Here is a 22,824-nt window from a genome sequence, read left to right on the forward strand (position 1 = left end):
AAATTATTTGGACTCCTGAAAAATTCCACGATTCAGACAAGGATTCATTACAAAGCAGCTTTTGTGGGCCCAAGAGTCCCTGTTGCCCCTCCCATCTCCTTTTCCTCCACCTAGCATGAGCCAGAACTGGATGTGCCAAACAAAGAGATCAGCTGCAAGTTAAGTGGGAACATTATATTAATTAGGGGCAATTGGATTACTAAAAGCATGCTTAAGTCTTCTTTTGCTTTCCGTAAACACTACTGTCTAAACACTGCAAGTAACTAAGGGTACATTTTGAGGACAAGGAGATTTGCTGAGGAAGTTTGACTTGTTTTACTGCCCAACAAGTTTGTTTGTTGATGTATATTGCTCTTAAAAGTCCTGAGACAATGCATATGGTTCAAAATGATGGTGGTAAATGCACCATCAGATCAGAATGTTTCCTGAAAGAATAGATCTGACTTTTTATCATCCACAGAAGTCAGAGGTTGGTAAGAAAAGTAAAATTTAATATGAGAGAAGAAAATAAGGTATCATCTTTTTTATTTGTATTTGCATTACAGTGCTGATATCCCAAATTCTCTCTCAGAAAAAGGAAAGCAAACAATTAGAGAGAGCTTGGCTAATCATGGACTGGTTGTTATAGTGGGTGTGGCAGTCATAAACCACCTATTTACCAAAAAGCAAATGGGGAATAGAAGCTGATCCCAATAGCTCCTGAATATGCCATATCTTTTAATGTATTTATTTTCCTAAGGCAAACATGGTTCCCCACCTTTTCTTTAATGATGAGTCTTGCACAGTTTCAGACAAATATGACTGAACAGTTCTAAAAAGGAGTGAATTAAAGCTCTGGGATGGTAAAAGTAGTTTTAGAAATGTCTTTATTGTTTATTGGGCAATTTCTTTGAAGACTGCAGGTACTGACTTGTGATAAGGAGCCTACTAAATTACAGATGGATAGATGCAATGGTTTTATATTACCTATATGGAAATTAACTTAGAGAATGAAAAAAGAACCTCTAAAGCAGGGGTGTCAAACTGCCAGTCCACGGGCTGGTTGCATCATGCAGAGGCCACGCCTACCCCAGCTCCAGCAATGTGAAAAAAGCTGTGATACGTCGTGACACGTCATGTGACATGAGTTTGATACCCATGCTCTAAAGGATTTCTTTCTTTTATCTTATTGTGTGACCTGAGGGCATGAATTAAAATAATACATCTATTATGGAAGCACAAAGAAGAGATGAGTCACAACAGCATTATCTGATGGCAGCAGCAACAATTACATCAAGATCAATGGAGCCAATCAGCTAGGTTTTTGATATATAATCAGCATTTGTTTTTATTGCCTCCTTCTGCAACACTTTTCCTGAAGTGTGTATCCTCCAACTGTATTTAACTACCACAAACCCCACCCATAACAGCCAACTTGTTTTAAGGAGAGGTTGGGGAAGCTTGACTAACACGGGAGTATGATGTGTTCTCCTTTCAGTGATTTTAGTCATTTTAGCCAATTTGGTGTAGTGTTGAAGAAACCAGGAGGCTGTGAGTTCTAGTCCTGCCTTAAGCATGAAAACCAGTTGGATGACTTTGGGCCAGTCACTCTTTCTCAGCCCATCTCACCCCATATAGTTGTTGTTTTGGAGGAAGTGGGGGAAGAAGGCATATTATGCATGTTTGCCACCTTGGGTTACTTATAAAATAATAAAGATGTAATTTAAAAAGCTAATAAATAAATAAATTGTGACAACTACTTTTGTTCTTGCTTTTGCCCAGATCCCCATTGTTTAGTTCCTAGAGATTGTCTGCAACCAAATCTGCTCAAAATGCATTGATGTAGTGATATATATATTTGTTTATTATATAAAGGAGTCTACAACTGATCATAAAGTTTATATCTATGTTGTACAGCCTGGAAATTTGGTGACATAGCTGGTTCAACTATATATTTGCTGAAGAACCAAATCTGCATTTTAGGAAAGTTTCCCACTATGATATCTCCTAGTTGCACTGAGATGATTCCCAGAATTACCAGTCCACTGAGCTTGTTGACTGAGAATTCCAAGAAAAAAAGAATTTTACTTCCAAAGCAGATGGAAAACACAAATCAGGGAAGGCTGTCTTGAGACATAATGGGATGTGAGAAGTATGGGTTAAGAATGGATCATACCATGAAAGCTTTTCATTATTTGCTTTAAAGTCAGATCAATGTTAATTATTCTGCTCTTAGCTATTAAATTATGGGTAGGTTAGTAAAAGGTTTGCGGTGGGGGGGGAGAACTAAAATAATTTAGCAACAGGAATTAAGAGATAGAGACATTTTTTATAAAAGCATTATTACAACCTTACTCAGAAATGCTACTTCAAAACTTACTTCCATTTAAATGAATACAGGGTTGCAACTGTGAGACTTAGTTTGTTTAGATCCAGAATCCACCAATCATATTCAAACAGATGGGAGGGGAGTAAATATGAGCCGAAAGAAGATAAAAGAAGCAATTTTAAGTTGTTCACTCATTCATAATTTACTTGCTTAGAGGTTTCTTTGAGGCATTCTGTTCCTTGGCTGAACTTTGAAAACTAATACACACTGGAGGAAACTGAGTATTTGTTGGGAGGGTAAAAAGTGTTCCAGGGAGTAGAAATGCCATTCACATTTACTACTCAGTATTCCAGGCTTGTGAGAAAATTGTATTATGTTCATGCATTGACCCCAGCTTTTCAAATTTACATTCTCAAATTAATATGGATCCTGGAATACAGTTCTTCTTCAGGATTTATATTTTTGAGAACTGCAATGCAACTGGAATTCAGTGTAGAAAATTAAATTTCCTCTCTTGTGCCTTCTCTCTATCCTGATTTTAACACAGAATTTTAACAAAGCAAGGATGATTGCAAGGGAGGAACTGAGTAAGTTGCTATCAAAGCTAGCTCTTACCCAGAGGAGGGCACAGAAACATGGCTCTCCTGAACAATGCCCTCTACAACAACAATTCGATATGTCCCTGCATACACTTCATAAATACTCATCATGTGAGTATCAAACCATTTGAAAACTTTCACATGGAGCTAAATAAAGAGAAGGCATAGTGTTCCAGGAGCCCGATGTCCAAGCCTTTCTTAACAGATAGCAGCCTCACTCACACAAGCAATGAGACTTGTCAGGCAGCACAGCAGATGAAATCCAAGCGTTTGTGTTCTGCAACAGACAGTTGGCACAAGAAGCTAAGTTCACTAAGTTTAACAAAAAAACAGAAACAAAAAACCCAGCAGGGTAAATCCAACACATGCCAGTGTGCCCTGTCCTTGAGTTTAAAAATAGCCCGATTTCACCTTCCCCCACCAAAACCTCTCTTTGTGTTCAGCTGACTCTGAGCTGGAACTGTAGGCAGTTCTAAAAGAGGACAACATTTACCTGATGCATGCCTATGTATGTACCAAGCCAATAATGCTGCAAACAGATTAGTCTATATTTATTCTGCACAATGTTGATTAGGCTTCCTTCCCTACAAAGGATCCTGTAAATTAGAATTTTAGTGTTGCTAATCATCCTTCTCAAGTTCCTCAGTAAACTTTCCACTTAACTAGGTTCTAAAATTTTCCTGGCAGAAGGAATGAATAACTCTGATTTATTTAAAATAGTGATATACCATCTGTCATGCAATTTAAGAGGCAGATATTCCTACTGTAATCTCACCTAAATTTTGGATACGTTGCTTTGTTCTCTGCTGAATTTTTAAGCAAAATGGTAATTTATAATTGGGATGCCATCATAAAGCACCTGGACCAAAGGTTCTTTCCCTTAATAAATCTGTTCTCTCATTACCAAACATTTTATGTTTAGAATTGCTTGGAATTATATATAACAACATTGTGAGCTAAGCCTGAGTATTATTTCTATTTTACAGACCAGGGGATGGTCATGTCTCTAATTTAGATCTTTTTCTTAATTATTTTGTCATGTTAGTTTTCAGTGGAATAACTATGGAAATTTTTATTGCATCATTTTTGTTAGGCTTGGAAGCATCCCGGGAACACTTTGGCAATAAAAGGTGGCTAAAAAATGGAGCTAGTTCAGATTAAATAAATTAAAACTTTGGAACATTCTTTCCTTGTTGGTTTGCCAAGATCAAGCCTACACAACTTCTGGAGATGTGTTAAAATCTTCTTGAGGATTTTGTTCAGGTTTTTTTTTTATTATTATTGGAATTATTTTCAGATAAGCGTTTTAAGCTAGTATGGAGTAATTCCAACTGAAATAAATTATAAGTGAGGAAAAACATCTATTTTGAATGAGTGAATACAAAGAAAAACATAACTTCGGAACAGTATAATTAGTGCCTTGGACAAATCTGAATGGAATGCAATATAAGGAATCCAAAGATCTAACCCTGAACTAATGGGTGGTAGAATGGCTGTAGAGTACGTAAACAAACCAAATATAAGCTCTGTGCAAGCATTACAAAAAATATTTAAAGTTCAACCACCCAAGAAGTGAAGATGAGCCCCATCCCTTTGAAGTCATATTGTTGATATCTTACCTATACCTGCTTTCACACATTCTGCGAGAATATTTACACTGAGAGTACCTTCATCTAAGGATACTATGGTACTCTGAAAATAGCTTTGGGTGCTGTGTTCCCACAAAATCATCAGTACTGGAGAATTAAGTTGATTTATTTCCTGATGAAATGTGATGATGATGATGATGATGATGATGATGATAATGTTGGAAGAGACCTTGGAAATAATAATAATAATAATAATAATAATAATAATAATAATAATAATAATAATAATTGGAAGGGACCTTGGAGGTCATCTAGTCCAACCCCTTGCTCAGGCAGGAAACCCTATATCATTTCAAAGAAATGGCTGTCCAGTCTCTTCTTAAAAACTTCCAGTGTTGGAGCATTCACCGCTTCTGGAGGCAGGTTGTTCCACTGGTTAATGCTCCCTCCTCCTCTGCCTCCCCATTGGATGCAATTCTTACTTTGTTTGTCCTTCAGGAAATACTAGCTTGATGGCATTGCGGCTTCTCATCCATTGCTCAAATAAAGTTGCAGGAATGAAATCACAAGAATTTTGTCAGTTCTCACCTTTTCTTCAGACTGGAAGGAGCCATTCAAATATCAAGCAACTGAGTTTTCTTTTATTTTCTTTCTTGTCCTTCTGTTTGCCATCCTTCCTGGATGAGAGAGGATTTTCCTTGTAGCAGAACCTGTGACTACCTCAGAAGCAGGGAGACCATGATTCCCACCTCTCATTGTTGATATTTCAAGTAACAGAGGTAAAAAGATTGTTGGATCATCTCTAAGTTCTTTCTGGGGATCTGGAGACTGAGAAAGGGTGGAAGTGACCTGAAGGGGAGTTCTGAGGCAATGCTGTGTGCATGTTGGCTTCTGTCTGAGCTTGAACCCTATATCATTAATGGACTTTATGAAGATTTTGCAAGAATAGGAAAACTGCATTGCTGCAAAGATGCCTCTCTAATTAGATATCACCCACCTTGGCAAGGTAGGGCTCATTCCTATGGTCTGCAAAGAAAAAAAAATCCTTTTGTTCCAAAAAAAAAGAAAAAAAAGACAGAATCTAAAACTGCTGGCTTGTTCCATCAGCAGTTATGCATCTTATTCTTCTCTCAACCATTGATTGAGAGAAGAAACCTCAGAAAACATCAAAAAGCGAGTGATGGAATAAGCACCTTAAACATTTGGTAATCAGAGAAGATAAATAATAATAATAATAATAATAATAATAATAATAATAATAATAATAATAATAATAATAATAATAATAATAATAATAATAATAATATTGAAAGGGACCTTGGAGGTCATCTAGTCCTACCCCCTGCTCAAGCAGGAAACACGATACCATTTCAGGCAAATGGCTGCCCAATCTTTCTTAAAAACTTCCAGTGTTGGAGCATTCACAACTTCTGCAGGCAGGTTGTTTCATTTCCATATATATATATGGAAACTAACCAAAGAGAGAAGCAACCTAGAACTAAGGACAAATTTCGTGACAGATAGAACATAGTATATATACATACTATGTATATATAGTTTGGCATTTATGATATCTCTTATGTTACTACTGGTTCTCCTAATTAGATGAATAAGTGGAAGAGATATTTCACAGCCTCCTTTTTCTAGAGTCCCTCTGATTCTAATGCAGCGGCCCTCAACCTTTCTGGCTCCATAGACCGGCAGCAGCAGAGGCAGCAGGGTGTGTGTGTGATGGTGTCACACGCACACACGCCACTTGTGCAAATGGAGCTTTGTGTGCTCACGTGCTCTCCTGCAGCTTGTGTGGCCCAGTTCCCAGCAGGCCACCAACCAGTACTGGGCTACAGACTGGGGGTTGGAGATGCCTGTTCTAGCGCATTCCACTAGTCTTTGCCTTTAAATTCTCTGTGTGTTTCAGAGATCCTAGTTTATACATTTTGAAAAGGTGCCTAATTTTATCTACTCTTTTATGTTCAATCAGATGAATATATTTTCATCTTGCTCAGAGAGAAAGATACTAATAATGGAATCCTATTGTCTCAGTACAATGTTCAGGGTGAAGGCATGTCACTAAAAATTTTGCAGTTCTCAGATGCCAGTGATTTGGTTTCTTTTCAGAGCTAAAAGCAAACATTTCTATGCATACTCATGGAAGGTGAAGGGTGAAGGGCTTCTATCCTATAGACCAGAGACGTACAATCTGCACTCTAAATCGGTTATAGTGTTCCTAGCTTTGGGAGACTAAGTTAGCTGGGCACCTTTTAAGAACAGCCATTGCCCCTCAAATTCCCACAACTGCAAAAATCCTAATGTACAAGATATCTTGAGTCCATGCTGGGCTATTGCCCTGCCCACTCTTGTCCTAAAAATGCTAGTTGTTATTTTTGGCCATCCAAAGCTTGCCCACCCATGCTATAAACAAAATAAGAAACTCTACAGGTTTATTGCAAGTTTCAACCTAAGGGCGAGATACAGTACATGACACCATCTACATGCCATTTATCCATGCAAAAAAGAGAGTATAGTAGGAGGGAGGAGGGGAGTACAACAAAATTTGTACGAAAAACTGAAATATTTTCAGGAGACTGTCCAGCCCTTCCCCCCCTTTCCTAGGTAGTCCAAGGAAGAGTGAGTGTTCTCAAGGGAAGTTGGAAGGTGGTTGATAAGAAGAAGATGAAAACTAGGAAGATGAAAACCAATAGACTGGTGGTCCTGAGGAAGGCATGGCTGGCTGGCTGGCTAGCTGATACCTTTAACTGGATCATTTCGCATTGTAGTGTCTTGTTGCAAGTCCCAATTGCATTATCTATTATTGCAGTAACTATTATGAACTTCCTAACCAAGGTAGTATAAGTCCTCTTCTCTTGAGCACGTCCTTAGTCATTAGCATGCAAGAAATCAGCTCACAATCCAAACAATGCACTTGAGACACCTTCCTTTTAACAACAGTGTTCATAATCTCTGAATAAAAGTCATCTTAGCTTTTAATTTAATGAAAATGATTATTTTTTAAAAAAACGTAATTCATATTACCTGCAAAATCTCGGGCAGTGATGAGAGAGATGGTGGCTTCAGTTCAACAACGATTTATTTTTGCTCAGCCCGGACAACGTGAACAGTACAACGAGCCTTTATATAGGCAACTGTCAAACTTAACAACAAATCAGGGACGGGTGTTTTTCCGCCGAGGGGTTATGCCCAATGATCAGCTGGCAGCTTTGACATTTCCCTAGTGATAGCGCATGCGCCGCTGAGCCGGGGAAACCCGTCAGCTGGCTGGCGCTTCAGCTGGGAGCCTATGTAACCTAGCCGGCGATTTGACAGCTAGCGGCTGTCAGTCGGCTGGTGGTTCTGCGCCTGTGCGGCTTTTGACAGCTCGCGGCTGCTGCTACGCACGCGCAGCTTTTGACAGCTGTCAGTGTCAACGGTGGGGTGCGCGTGCGTATTGGGATCGGCAGCCTTATGACAGCTGTCAGTGCGGCCACGTGGAGTGGCCTTTGACAGCTGTCATTCCTGCGATGAATATAATACATTACCTTCTTTATAATGTATCTCCAAATAGCACACTATATATTTGCTGAATCTTTGAAGGTAGATGTTGAAAGGTGGAAAAATTCACCGCCTGGGAAAGTATTTGGAATTTAGATGGTGACAGAGCAGCACTATTCTACCACCCAACCTGGAAAGTTTTGAGTGTACTATAAATTCTTTCAGTTTCTTGTTCCAGGGAACAAAGCAACTTCCTATAATTTTAATTCTTCGGCTTCTTGAGAAAAGCCAAGAATGGAAAACAAGATTTGTTTTGTATATGAGTCTGAAAAGGTGCTACATAGTGTTTCTATTGTTCAGTTTCACACACACAAGGATGCACACATACACAGATATCTTCCTCATAAAACACTAGATGGGATGTGTGAGTTCAAAGATAATATTCTAAAAGTACTTCCTCACATTTCCTATTTCTTTCACCTACACGCCAAATGGCTTCCATGCATACATAAAAATGCAAAACACTTATGCTAATTATTTAGTTGCAATGCACCAACCAGCTTCCAAGGAGACAAAACTAGTTGTGGCAACACACAAGAATGGCTATATGCTTGCCATCTCCTAATATTGGCTTTTGGTCCCTCGGTTCAATCATGTTGATTCTCAGAGACTGCCTGGACAAATGCTTGCAGTTTTCTTGGAAAGGTTTTTCAGAAGTGCCTTGTCACTGCCTCCCTCCTAGAGGTGAAGAAACTGATTGGGCCAAGGTCATCCAGCTGGCTTTGTGCCTTATGTGGCACTAGAACCCACAGTCTCCTTGTTTCTAGCCTGATGCCTTAACCACTATATAAATTGGCTTTCTCCTAATATAATAAAATCTGCAAAAGACAATGTGTCATCTCATTCTTCATGATGAAGAGGTGTCATGTGAAAACAAACAGATTGGCAACAAAAGTCCTTGGCACAATAACCCAGCTGATGTATGTAAATAAACCAGACAAGAGATTAAGAAATCAAGATGGAAAAAGCATGACTATCAGCCATTTCAAAAATACATAGAAAGCTACATGAAATGATACAATTCCAAATCAGAAAATATAAATCCTACCTAAACACAAACAAAATGTTCAGAGTTTTAAAATCAACAGAATGAAATCACTACTTAGGAAAAAAAAATGAGCAAGTGTAACTCTTGCTGAAGTTTCCTGATGAACTTTCATCCAAGTGGTGACTAGCCCAGTGGTAGGATTCAGATATGTGAACACCTGGTTCTCTGTGTGGATGCCACTTCCGGAAGTCCATTCTGGTCCTGGGCAACAAAAAAATAGCTACTGGTTCTGCCGAAGTGGTGCAAACTGGCTGAATCCTACCACTGGACTAGCCCCAATTGGTTACCAAACTTCCAAGCCCAAAGAATATCAGTCAAGGATTATCATCTGGCAGTTCTTAATGAAGAGAAGGATGAGGGGGGACATGATAGCAGTGTTCCAATATCTCAGGGGCTGCCACAAAGAAGAGGGAGTCAAGCTATTCTCCAAAGCACCTGAAAGCAGGACAAGAAGCAACGGATGGAAACTAATGAAGGAGAGAAGCAACCTGGAACTAAGGAGAAACTTCCTGACAGTTATAACAATTAATCAGTGGAACAACCTGCCTCCAGAAGTGGTGAATGCTCCAACACTGGAAGTTTTTAAGAAGAGACTGGACAGCTATTTGTCTGAAATGGTATAGGGTTTCCTGCCCAAGCAGGGGGTTGTACTAGATGACCTCCAAGGTCCCTTTCAACTTGTTGTTGTTATTATTATTATTATTATTATTATTATTATTATTATTATTATTATTATTATTATTATTATTATTATTATTTTATTTTATTTTATTTTATTTTATTTTATTATTATTATATAAAACATTTATACATGAAACATGAAACTCAGTCAAGTGAACACTCAAATTGACTGGCACTAATAGTTGACACGGGCATCCTAGGTATCAACCAGGTGTCTCCTTAAAATGTAAGATGCTCCGAGTAGCGTAGTTTTTTGTAGCTTTGCTGGAGTTATTGCAGGAAGCTGTAATAATAATAATAATAGTAATAATAATAATAATAATAATAATAATAATAACAACAACAACAACAACAACAATAATAACAACAACAGCAACTATTATTATTATTATTATTATTATTATTATTATTATTATTATTATTATTATTATTATTAGTCTTCCAAGCCTACATTAAAGCAGGCAAAAAAGGTCTTTTAACTTGTGTAGTTCAGACCCTGGAATGCTAAAAGGGCTCTGTTTGTGTGTGTGTGGATGCATGTGTATGTGAGAGAGAGACAGAGATTTATCACAATTTTTCTAGGCAATATTCTTTATAATAGAATCCATGCAATTTCCTATGTCAATTTTCAGATACTTTTTCAGATGCAAAATCCATAAACAGAATTCCGAGTGCTTTAGAAGGGAGGGAGATTTAAAAGAAAAGAGTTCATCATGTTCAACACCTATTTTATTTATTATTTCTTTTCCTTTTTTATCAGCAGCACAACCATGTGGGGAATGACAGAGAGGTTGAAGAAAGAAGAAGAGGCCTTGGTCACCCAGCTTTATATAAGGGGATCGTCTTCATAAACACAGCTTTCATCATATTTATTGAAAAAACATTGTGGTGTAAAATGTAGCTGAATTAAATAGCAAAATAAGGGCAAGACACAACCAGACAAATATAGCAATCACAGAAAATATATAGATTAAATATGGCATTTAATAATCTTCCCCCATGTGATTAAGAATTTTGGAAGTGTGGAAACATAATATTTTATTATATTTATGCTTAATACTCACTCTTAAATCATTTATTAGGTCTCATTTTGAACTTGTAATCTGATCAAATATAATAAACATCATCATAATTTCCTTTGGCTTTATTTACATTTGGCTCTTGTAGCAGAACAGCTCTTGAGTCCTCTTTGGAATTTTCCTACTTTGGCAGGTATAGGCAGACAGTTCAGCCATTCCAATGAGAAGAGCAATGAATGAGTCTTCAGCCAAATTTGCAGTCAATGACAACACAGGAGACAAAAAAAGTCTATTGATTCTATGTGAGAAGCTCCCAAGTTGCCAAAATATAAACCAGATTCAATGTATATTGACATTTCAGCATCCTTTTTATTTTGGCAAAGCTTTATTGTTAGAAAACCTTTTTCTGGGTAATTTTATGTCCTATTTGCAAATGACACAATGTGATTTTTGTTATGTCATGGGTTCTTCGCGCAGGAAAGAAGACAAGGCAAGTGAGTTCAGGAAAACTCATGGCTTATTGCTTGCAGAATATGAACTGAGAATTGGGCTGCAACTAGCAGCAATTTATAGCCTAGCCCCTAGGCGGCAGCCAATAGGTTTAAAGCAACCATAGCCGCCTAGGGACAACCAATAGCAGCACTGGAGACCTGTAGTCTGGGTTGCTGGAGAGCCTTTAGCTGCTCCAGCTAACCACATGGTATTACAAGTGAGCCCAATACATAACAATTTTCAATCATTCAATCAATCAATCAGAATAGAGCTGGACCTTGGAGCTCTTCTAGTCCAGCCCCCTGCTTAAGCAGGAATCCCTACCATTTCACACAAGTGGCTATCTAGTCTCTTTGTAAAAACCTCAAGTGATGAAGCACCTACAATGTCTGAAGGCAAGCTGTTCCACTAGTTAATTGTGCTCACTGTTAGGAAGCTTCTCCTTAATTCCAGGTTGCTTCTCTCCTTGATTAGTTTCCATCCCTTGTTTCTTGTCTTGCCTTCTGGTGCTTTGGGAAATAAATTGACACCCTCCTTCTTGTGTCAGCCTCTCAAATATTGGAATACTACTATCATGCCCCCCCAGGCCTCCTTTTCTCTAGACTGGCCATTCCCAAATCCTGCAACTGTTCTTCATATGTTTTAGTCTCCAGGCCTTTAATAATCTTAGTTGCTCTTCTTTGCACTTTTTCCAAAGTCTCAACATCTTTTTGGTAATGTGGTGACCAAAATTTGTTGCAGTATTACAGATGTGGCCTTACTAAGGCTTTATAAAGTGGTACTAATACTTCACGTGATTTTGATTCTATGCCTCTGTTTATACAACCAAGGATTGTATTAACTTTTTTGGCGGCTGCTGCACACTGCTAATCTGTACTTGTACCTTTGTTTTTTCCTGCCCAGGTGTAAAACCTTGCTTTTCTCCATATTAAATATCATTTTAGGGCCCATTGTTCAAGTCTGTCAAGCTTGTCTTCTGGGGTGTTGGCTATTCCTGTCAGCTTAGTGTCATCTGCAAATTTGATGAGATCCTGTTCTATTCCCTCATCTAAGTCATTTATGAAGATATTAAAGAGTACTGGGCCTAACAGACCCACTGTAGATGTAGTACCATTAAGGACTACTTGTTGAGTACGATTTATCAGCCAGTTACAAATCCATTTGTGGTAATGCTGTTTATCCCACGTTTTATCAAGAAGTAGGTTGTGGTCTACTTTGTCAAATACCTTGCTGAAGTCTAAATATACTATGACCACTTTTCAGTCACTTTTTGGGGGGCGGAGGCGGGGAAGAACAGTATGCATTTCCTTCTTCAGAATCAGACAGAAATCTTCATATGTACTGCATTCAGGTTTCCAAATAAACATGAGTTCGGACTTTTTAAAAAATAGCAGTGATGAGTTTGTTGTGCTTGCAAAGTTTTATGAGAACACTGAAGAAGTGGTTTGAGCAAAAAGCAACAGCAACAATCCAGTTTGGGAGATTCATCCTTCCCTCTTTTCTTAAACAAGCAGCTAGCCTGCTTCCCCTCTCTGAAGAAATGGAGCCGGTATGTCTGCAAAATTGTATGATGAAAGCAATTTGTGTAGTCTTGGTCTTGAACCTCTCTGCAGAGCATCCCTCTGGAGAAAATCTGGAAAGTTAACTGTCTAGAACAGTGATGGCGAACCTTTTAGAGACTGAGTGCCCAAACTGCAACCCAAAACCCACTTATTTATTGATGGGTGCCAGGTGGGTGTGGCCCACTGGGTGGGCGTGACTGTGGTGGTCACGGCAGATTGGGTGGGTGAGGCCAAGGTGGGCATGGTCACTTCAATGTTGCTCATGGGGAGGGATTCCTGTGGGGGCTGGGCAGGGATGGAGGAGAACCAAATACAAACTTTTATTAAACTTCAACATTTTACATACTAAATCCAAACTTGAAGTATAAAAATGTCACAGAAAAGACAGTACTGAAATATTTTACTGTAATTCATATATGGCTCTCTTAACCATGCTGTTAAAAAGAGAACTCAGTTGATTTTTTAAAAAATTTGCCAGCATAAAACTATGTGTTCTGACTACAATAAGTAAGTATATTAGCTCTTCCTTATCATAACCAAGTACTAAAATTTAGTTTTTTGCCATGGCTCTATATACACACATGTCAATACCAAATACTGAAGGTTGTAATTTTATTTTTTTACAATGCATTTCTAGAAACTTTCCAGCAGCAGTTAGCATGAAAGCAACTAATTGTTAGATATTAAATCCCAATGTGACTCTGAAATAACATGTTAACAATTGTAATGGTGAACTCAAAGTTGCTTTCTGTTACTTACTCATTTCTGAAATATTTCCAGCCAAAAGGAAGAAATTTAGAGACAAGTCAACTAAAAGTTGAAATAAATTTACCTTACCCCATTCCAATCAAAGGGGTTGTTTGTCTTGGTCTTCATATGTTCTAACTTGGAGGGGTCAAGGGAGGAAAACTAACAAACTATCCTTAATTTTAGATGAACATCATTTCCAACCTCTTATTTTATTCTGTCCTGTTTCATTTATGGCTTTGTGGAAATCAGTTTCCCATGTCAATCTGAGACCAATTAATGAGTTAGTTTTTAAATTTATTATAACACCCACTTGGGAAATCAGGTTTTTATACTTGATTGCTCAATATTTTTTTTCAAGGCCTACCATTTTCCAAGTGCATGATTTTGATTCTCTCTTTTCACAGCACAATACATTTGGGGTAAATAGGGTTAGAGAATGGCCCTGGGGCCTTGTAAACTCAGCAGCGCTTTGAGTTCCTCATCTCATGGCAAAAGAGTCATCACTTTCTTATCTGTTTAGGGGAAAAAAATCAACTTCATATATGTCAATGACTGCCAGCTAAAGGTCAAAGCTTTCCCTTTTTCAGAACAGATCAGTGTTTAATACTGCTGTGCTGCAGTTTGTTTTGGCTCTCCTCCCTCAGTTTGCTTTCTGAAAATCTGAGGTATTTTTGAAACAGAAAACAATTCTTTATCTTTCTAGTCTATAACATTTGCAAAGGAGTGAAAGTTGCGCTATAAAAATATATTTAGCCATCCCAAAGAACTGAAAAGATCAGACCTGGGGGGGGGGGGAGAGAAACAAACTACAATTGTAGAATTGAGCTTAGGCTTCCCTCTCCAAGGCTGCATTTCCTTTCTTAAGAAGAGATGCCTTTATGTGGTATATTTAAATACTGCCGTTCAAGTAATTAGTTCCTGGGGCAATGAACAAGATCAGCTACCATAAAAAACAGACTAGTAACATAAAAGCAGGCAATAAAACAGCACTGAAAAGCAGCACTTTAAAACAATTAAACCTGGAAAGCTGAAAGTTTTTTTTTAAAGGTTCTCACCGGAACAAAATGAGGAGGGAAACAGCTGCCACAAGAATCTTGATAGCACCCTTGATGAAAAGAGGCAGCTCTTAGCTTTGTCTGTTCCCCCAAATTAAGTAGCATTCTTAGAGCAGGATAGTTCCATGTTGGAATAATGTTCCATCATGAAATTGGGACATGAAGGAACAGTATTCCGACCTGGAACTATCCTGCTCTAAGAACGCTACTTAATTTGGGGGAACAAACAAAGCTAAGAGTCCACCAACAGAGTCAATTTTCTAAATTGTTGACATGTGGAGCCCAAATGTTTCGCCATCACTGCCCTAAAGGTTGGGGCTTTCAGTGTGAGGTCATAATGTTGCTTTTGGCATTATGAAGAAAGTGGGGAATTCTATGGATGCTTTTGAATGTAAACCCTTGACAGTGAGGTCAATTAACCAGTGGAACAGCTTGCCTCCAGAAATCATGGGCGCTCCATCACTGGAGATTTTAAAGAAGAGGCTAGACAGTCACTCGTCTGAGATGGTATAGGTTCTTCTGTTTGAGGGGGGGGGGCTGGACTAGAAGATCTCCAAGGTCCCTTCCAGATTCTATTCTATTCTATTCTGTTCTGTTCTGTTCTGTTCTGTTCTGTTCTGTTCTGTTCTGTTCTGTTCTGTTCTGTTCTGTTCTAAGATAGTTATAGAAAAATTAAGCTTCACATGAATAGATATGAGTAGAAATTAACTTTTTAAAACTTTAACCTCCTTTTAACATTTGAAGTATTTCCATCATAGCTAAACTTACTAATTCATTATAATAAAATTGGGTTAAAACAACAAATTATAATCTTCAGATGTTTTTAAAGGACATGTAATCAATATCTACAAGGTACTGAAAAAGCTGTCGTCGTGGGATTCTAAATGTTGCTCTTGGTGTCATTGGAAATACTATCATTGCAACATTCTATTTATTTATTAATCAGATTTATATAGCCACCCATCACGCATAAAGCACCTCTGGGTGATGGTGTACAACAATAGAATAAAACAGCAACTAAATAAAGACTATAAATATAAATGGATAAAAATTATTTAAATAAGAATGTTATCAAAAAATTAAAATATGTTTTAAATTAAAATATATGGAGGACTATAAGGTTCCTATTTCCATAGTGCAATAATTATGTGTACATGAATAGAGGTGGAACCCATTGCTAAAATATTGCTATTGGGTCACATATCACACTAAGCCCTGTATTTTTCTTGTAACTACCTGGATTCAGACATGGTTATTCTCTTAACTTGTGTTTGAGCACTAACATAATGCAGCATAACAAAAGGGCAATCTCTAGGGACTTGTGGACTTTCTTGAAAGAGGTTTTGTCCCTTTAGCTAATTGGGTCTAAATCTGAACCTACACAAGTCTCAGCAGCTGGAGAAGCATAAATGTGTAACTTTCCTTGTATTGATCCAGAAGACAATTTATTTGATCAAATATGGAAATGCATGCTATGACTTTGTAAACTAATAGCCAGAATAATAGTATAAACTTCTTTTTGTGCTTAATCTTCTGGGTCAACTTGATTTCAAAGGCGGTCTGTATCAGCCCATATACTGATGTCAAGAAGAACCTGTCTGCTTGAACACTCCTGGTTTTATATTTCTAGTCATAGATAAGCAGCAGTCATGAACTAACCTGTTCCTGAAAATTAAAATGCAATGGAAGAATTAAGCCTCTTTGACTGGTAGCACCAACAAATCTTACACCTTTGAATAAAATAGTGACACAATAACCATTCAGAAAACTTTTTGCTGGAAAAGAAATTAATAGCTGATTCGTATTATATGATTTCTGCCAAAACCCCTTGCTCAGCAAATCAATGAACAGGGGGAAGAGTGAAAGCAATAACCAGTCTCTTTACTTTGCAGTTTGTCTTTATAAATAACATTAATTCTATTGTGAAGCTGGCAGTGCGATTTAAAATGGAGTCGCTCTAGGTTGGTCTGAAGCCTGATCAGAATCTTTCCTTCCAGTGCAATGAATTTAATGGACTGATTAATAACAGTTTTTATTTGGAAATAAGTCCCAGTGATTATAAATGAATCTCTCAAAGTAAGTGAAAAAAGGGATCATAGTTTTGTGGCCTAATACTACTATGCACCACATCTATTCAGAAATAAATAGCTCCTGCTGAGTTAGACAGAATTTGCTCCCATGTAAGCATTTACAGGATTGCATTGGCTGAGAGCTTTAAGAAATGACTTGGAAAATTATATTGAAATTCTCAGACAAGAATTTCCTGGATTATTGTGACTAAATCAATCATCATTTACCTCAGCCCTTTATCTATAAAATGATCCATTTTATATTTTTTTCTTTGGTACTGTTATTTATTGGGCTTGCTTGTTAACACCACGTGGTAACGGCTGGTAGGTTGCAAGAGCAGGGAGCTAGCTAACGGCTCCCAGCATCTCAGACAACCCGTCTCCAACGCTGCTATTAGGCGGCAATAGGTTGCTTCAAACCTATTCGCCGCTGCCTAGGGGCCAAGGTATAAATTGCTGCAATTGCAGCCCTGTTCTCTAGTTCAGATCCTGCAAGAAATAAACCATGCTCTTTGCTGAACTCACTCGCCTCATCTTCATTCCTGCGCAATAGGTACCATATGCAATAACAGTAGTTTTTATGCAGGAGATAAAATTACTTATATGTTAGAACAGGGATCCCCAACCCCCAGTCCATGGACCTGTACCGGGCCGTGGCATGCCAGCAACTGGTCCACACAAACAAGCAAAGCCCCATCTGCAGGGTGCAGGCAGCACACAAAACCACACCCCCTCCGGTCCACGGAAAAAACTTTCTCCATATAACTAGTCCCTGGTGCCCAAACTTTTGGACACCTCTGTGTTAGAAAGTTGAGTTTTTAAAGTGAATTGTACAATGGCTTGAAAACCTTCAATCTTTCCCTCATAAAAATACTCCTTAACATAAAAACTAGAGTATCAGGAGAAAGCAGTGCCCTATTTCTCCAGTTTTAAGTTTTTTTTTTCCTGAAAAGGATTTTTTTTTAGCAAAGGAGAAATTTAAAGGTACAATCCTCACATGCAGTCTGAAGTGACACAAATTTAGAATCCTGTCACTATTATGCTAATAACTCAGTTCTCTTTGGCTCATGGAACCAGTTTTAACCCAAAACTTTTAATTGTATTATTCATCCCTTTGTTAAATGTGTTAAATGTTTCACAAAATAGATTCCTCTAGGCTTTACCTACTTCGTTTTAAAGTAAAAATATAACAACATGAGAATAAAACAAAATTGTCATGTGGGAAAAAGCACAGGTTTATTTAAAAAATTGCTATATTCAATCTCACATACACTCTCACACAAGTAGACACACCAAGGCACCTTTGAGTCCTCAGATTCACAGTGTTGCACAGCCACTATTATTTCTGCTGTGAAATAATGTGGTAGAGATAATGGAGATGGCATAGTTGAAAAGCAAGAAATACAATGAGTGCATCAGCCACCCCTAAAAATTAAGCATTCAATGTTGTATTTGCTCCTAGGTGAAGAGAGGAAGATTTATGGCAGCATTGCTACACTATTTGGTGACAAGACAAGGACACACATAGTCCTTAAATATGATAAATGAAGATAAATTTAGCACAGTAAAGAAATTTTGATCCTTCAGAAATGGTATTTTTGGATATTTGATATCAAGATCATTTCACACATAGCTGAAAGCAAAGGAAGAAGATGGTAGCAAATCAGCAGTAAGATGAGAGGAGTAACCAAATTAAAGCTAATGTGGAATGAAATCATTAAAGAACTATTGAAGTCTGGCATGCCAAAGACCACTTTTAAGCCTCATGAATGTCTATTTTCTCTATGAACAAAGTTTGCCTATACAAAATCAGATTAAGTATCATTTGCCAGTTGTTCTAAACTTTAGATTCTCACCCTGTAAAATGAGCATAGGATCTAAGGGTTGAAAGAGATCTTGGAGATATCTAGTCCAACCTCTTGTCCAGAGCAGAAATCCACTATTACAGCATCTCTGACAAATGAACACCCAGTTCCTATTACAAACCTTCACCAAGGGAGAGGCCACCATCTCGTAAGGCAGTTCTTTCTACTGTTGAATAAACTAACCATTAAGATTATTTTTTCCCTGATGTCCAGCCAAAATCTATGCAATTTAAGCCTCATTTTGTCCTCAGTTGTTCAATTCTGCTCCATCTTCTACATGTCAGCCATTTTCTCTTCTCTAGGCTAAACAGATCCATTATCTCCAACCATTCCTCATAACACACTTTTTCCAGACCTTTATCACCTTGATGGCTGTCTCTTGGACACCCTCCAGTTTATCAGTGTGGTGTATAGAATAGATGTTCTAGGTACCGTCTGCAGTCTAATGCAAAATTGAGATGAACTATGATAATAAGGTTATAAATACTACTAAGCATGATAGGAGAGGAATGCAGTGGCTCATGTGGTTAGGACACTAGGCTGATGATTGGGAGGCTCACGTTCAAGACCCAGTTGCTGCCATGAGATGGGATGAACTCCTGTCACTCACTCCAACTCCTGCTGACCCAGAAGTTCGAAAGCAGGTGACTGTGAGTAGATAGATGGGTACATGAAAGAAGCCGCCAGCTGGACGTCTCTCAGCAATGATGATGTTATTGATAATCCTTTCAATCCAGAAGTGTTTCAGTGCTCCTGACATGACAGTAGCAGTAGTAGTAATAGTAGTAGTAGTAGTGTGATAGCGTATACTTATGTCACCTTCAGCAGTGCCTTCATATCAGTATCACCTGTTGGTGAATATATGGAAGTGATGTTGTGATTGCATCCATGCCTTCCCATAGGCAGTAGATTAAACCAGGGTGACAACTCCAGATTGCCAGACCTAAAAGAAAGTATTTTATTTGTTCAGTAAGAATTTTCTTTATATTTTCAGATAGTAGAACTTTTAAAGATCTCTACTTGAGAGTGTGTATGTGTGTATTTTTTCATAAATATTGTACTGTATGTAATTATGTAATGTAATTATAAAAATAATTGTAAAAGAACCGATGAAAATAGCACAAGAAAATGTGCTTAATATATTTGTAAAACCACAACAATTCAAAGTTATTTCAGCAAATCAGCCCAAAGAGTACCATGAGAAATTGGTGGACAAATAAATCACCTGAGATTCTTTCCTGTCCTAGCTTTTTCAATTTCTTTGAATGCTGTGGGCTGAACCCACATCCTCCTATGCACATAATACAAGCTAAAAAGCTTGTTTCTAAGATATAGCCACATCTCAGTATGTGCAATCATATGAATTGGAAATAATCTGTTAAAGAAAGAGAAAAATATTAATATATTGCATATCCATTTCTAACCAGATGCTATGTTTCATACATCTAATTTGCACTTGAAGATGACCTATACCCCTGCCTTTAAAAGACTTTTGTCAATCTGGATCCCACCGTAAGGTTTTATTGTCACATTAGCACCCATGGAGTTGGAAAGAATCCTAGGTCATGTAATCCAGTTTCCTGATGAAGCAGAAAATCCACTACTGAAAATCAATACCCACTGCAACAGAGTTCCCCAACCTTTCTGGCTTTGAGGGTCAGCAGGAAGGGGAGAAGAGATGGTTCCGTTTGAGTGGCTGGCAAGTGCATGCACATGCATGCTGCTCCGTTTGCATGAATGGCGTGCACACGTGCCCACAGCTCATGAAAATGGAACACACGTGCACACGCTTGCCTGCTGCTCGCGCAAATGGGGACGAGCATGTGTGTGCACTCACCTGCCATTTCTGCGGCCCAGTTGCAAACAGCTCATGGCCTGCTAGTGGTCTGCAGCCCACAGGTTGGGGATCCTGCACTACAATACCCATCATTATCTTAAAAAAACCCATAAATTTGCAACACTTCTAAGGAATAAGAGTTCAATTTTGCTAAGGTAGCCTATTGGACAACAGGATCATTGGACATTTTGGGTGGTGAGGAAGTATAATAGCAATTCCATCATTTGTAGCCAGTACAAAGATATTTCTAAAGAATATATTTTATTCTAAAATAAATGAAACTCAAATTTTAAATAAGGACAAAAAGATGGAAGAAGAATGTGGTGGGTTTTTTTACAGTTCTCACTTTGCAACTATTTCTGCCCCATTCAAGTTTTTCTTTATGATGTTAATCAACCATAAATTGCAGGGGGGTGGGGGAAATCCGACTGCAATTCTCATTGGAATCTATTATTTAGGCTTGATCTCAAATTTTTCATTTTTCCATTGGTATTTTCATCACTGTTTTTTTAAAAAAACTTTCTCAGTAATACTTCAAGACTTCATTCAAGAATCTCTGCCTGGTGGCCTGCATCTCCCACATGTGTTTCTTATACAGCCAAGGAGAAATGATAGTATATTGTTGTCCTATTAGCTTAGTCTCTACATATGAGTCTGATGATTGAGATAGCCCATTACTTGATGAAGCAGGCTAAAACAATGTTGGCTCTTCTAAGTGTTTATATAGGACAGGTTATTTAAAAATTGTCTCTCAGACTATGCAGCACAATCCCTTTGAACGCACAGTATTCCAGTCCAAATATGTTTCAGATTTGCCTATCTTCACTGTATTAAGTTAAATGAGCTGCTTGTTAATTGCACTCTATCCATTTTTCATTCAGTGTTTAGCTCAACTTTCTTCATTTTTACTTTATTGTTGGCAGGAGTGGGGGCAGGCGAATGCCCTTTGCTTTTAGGCTGCAAGACATGTCTCTGCTTTCCTCTCCCCCTCCCCCCCCCCCCGCCTTGCTTCATCCTGGCATGTGTTCAGCCAAATCTCCCTCTTTGGCAACAACCAGAGTCAGATGTTTGACCCTCACATGGAGGCCGAGTCCTTGTAATATGGGATTATACATGCTTACATAAGATAAAGAGGCAGGGACAGAAGAAAAATAGATCCCAGGGCAAGGACTGAGTAATAGAAACTGTTAACTTCTGCAATCACCTCTGATTTTTTTTTAAACTATACAAGTTACATACTATTTCTTTTGTCTCAAATAGTAGGCGCGAATAGCTGTAGGTGAACATACTAGTACTGAAGTCTTGCTTTTCAGTTTTCCAAAGTATTTGAAAAGGGAGCTTTGTTTTCTCCACATTCATTTTCAGGCTGCTTCAGAATTTATTTATTTATTTTTCCAGTTGTGTCTTTGAGCTGATTTGATTGATGAAAGGGTGCTGTTGTGGAGACTGGTGCTTTTAATTACATACCACTCCATCAGGACATGTCACATCTGACCTATAATAGTTTTACCAACACTTTTTTCCTCCTCCTCCTCCTCCTTCTTTCTTCTGAAAAATAAAAAGTCAAAAGCAATTTTTCCCCCTGAAAAGTAAATAAAAATGGTCAGAGGAAAAGAAATGCAGAGGAAAATACAAGTATGGATATAGTTCAAAAAACAAGTGGAAAAGCTGTGAAGGTCGAAAGCAGACAAGATTATTTTTTTAAGCATTTCTGATAGATTCCCTAGAATTGAAGGATCTTTGCAAATGACAAAATTCAAGTGCCTATTAGTCTAGATGAGAGGTTTGGAAAAGAATAGCCTAACAATAAGGATGTACGGTATATGGATATGTTTGTCTTATACATGAAAAGCAAAACCAGGATTCAATGTGAGTTTAAGTGTCATGATTCAATCCTTCTGTGAAAGAACTATTATTCATCTAGAAGAGAATTTGATTAATTGATCCATATTGTAATGATGATGATGAGAATAGTGAGATTATAGGCTTCTACCAAAGCTCTGGAGAGGCTGGGGATATAGAGGATTTCCCCCTAATATAACAAACCATAGGTTGGTTTTCTGGTAGAGGGAGCTAGAAATTTTAAATGTTATAAATTTACTGTGGTTGCCTAGAAGCTGTGGTTTGAACAGGGTGTTGGAAAGGAGCACATATTAAATGTTTTGAATGAAATGTTCTGGCACTTAAAACCATTTGTAAATTTTCCATTTGCTTGACTTCAGTTAATATCAGCAGTGATGGTATTACTCAGACTGTCAATAAGGCAAACCATCTTATGCATAAGATAATTAAACATCTTGATCTTATTTATATGAATAAAAAAGAACACAATGCTACTTGGGCTAGTCTCTTTCTTTTTCTTTAGCTATAGAAAGTAATGGTAAAAAAATATCCACCTATC

This window comes from Vipera berus (genome assembly GCF_964194415.1).
Source record: "Vipera berus genome assembly, chromosome: 2".
Classification (NCBI taxonomy): domain Eukaryota; kingdom Metazoa; phylum Chordata; class Lepidosauria; order Squamata; family Viperidae; genus Vipera; species Vipera berus.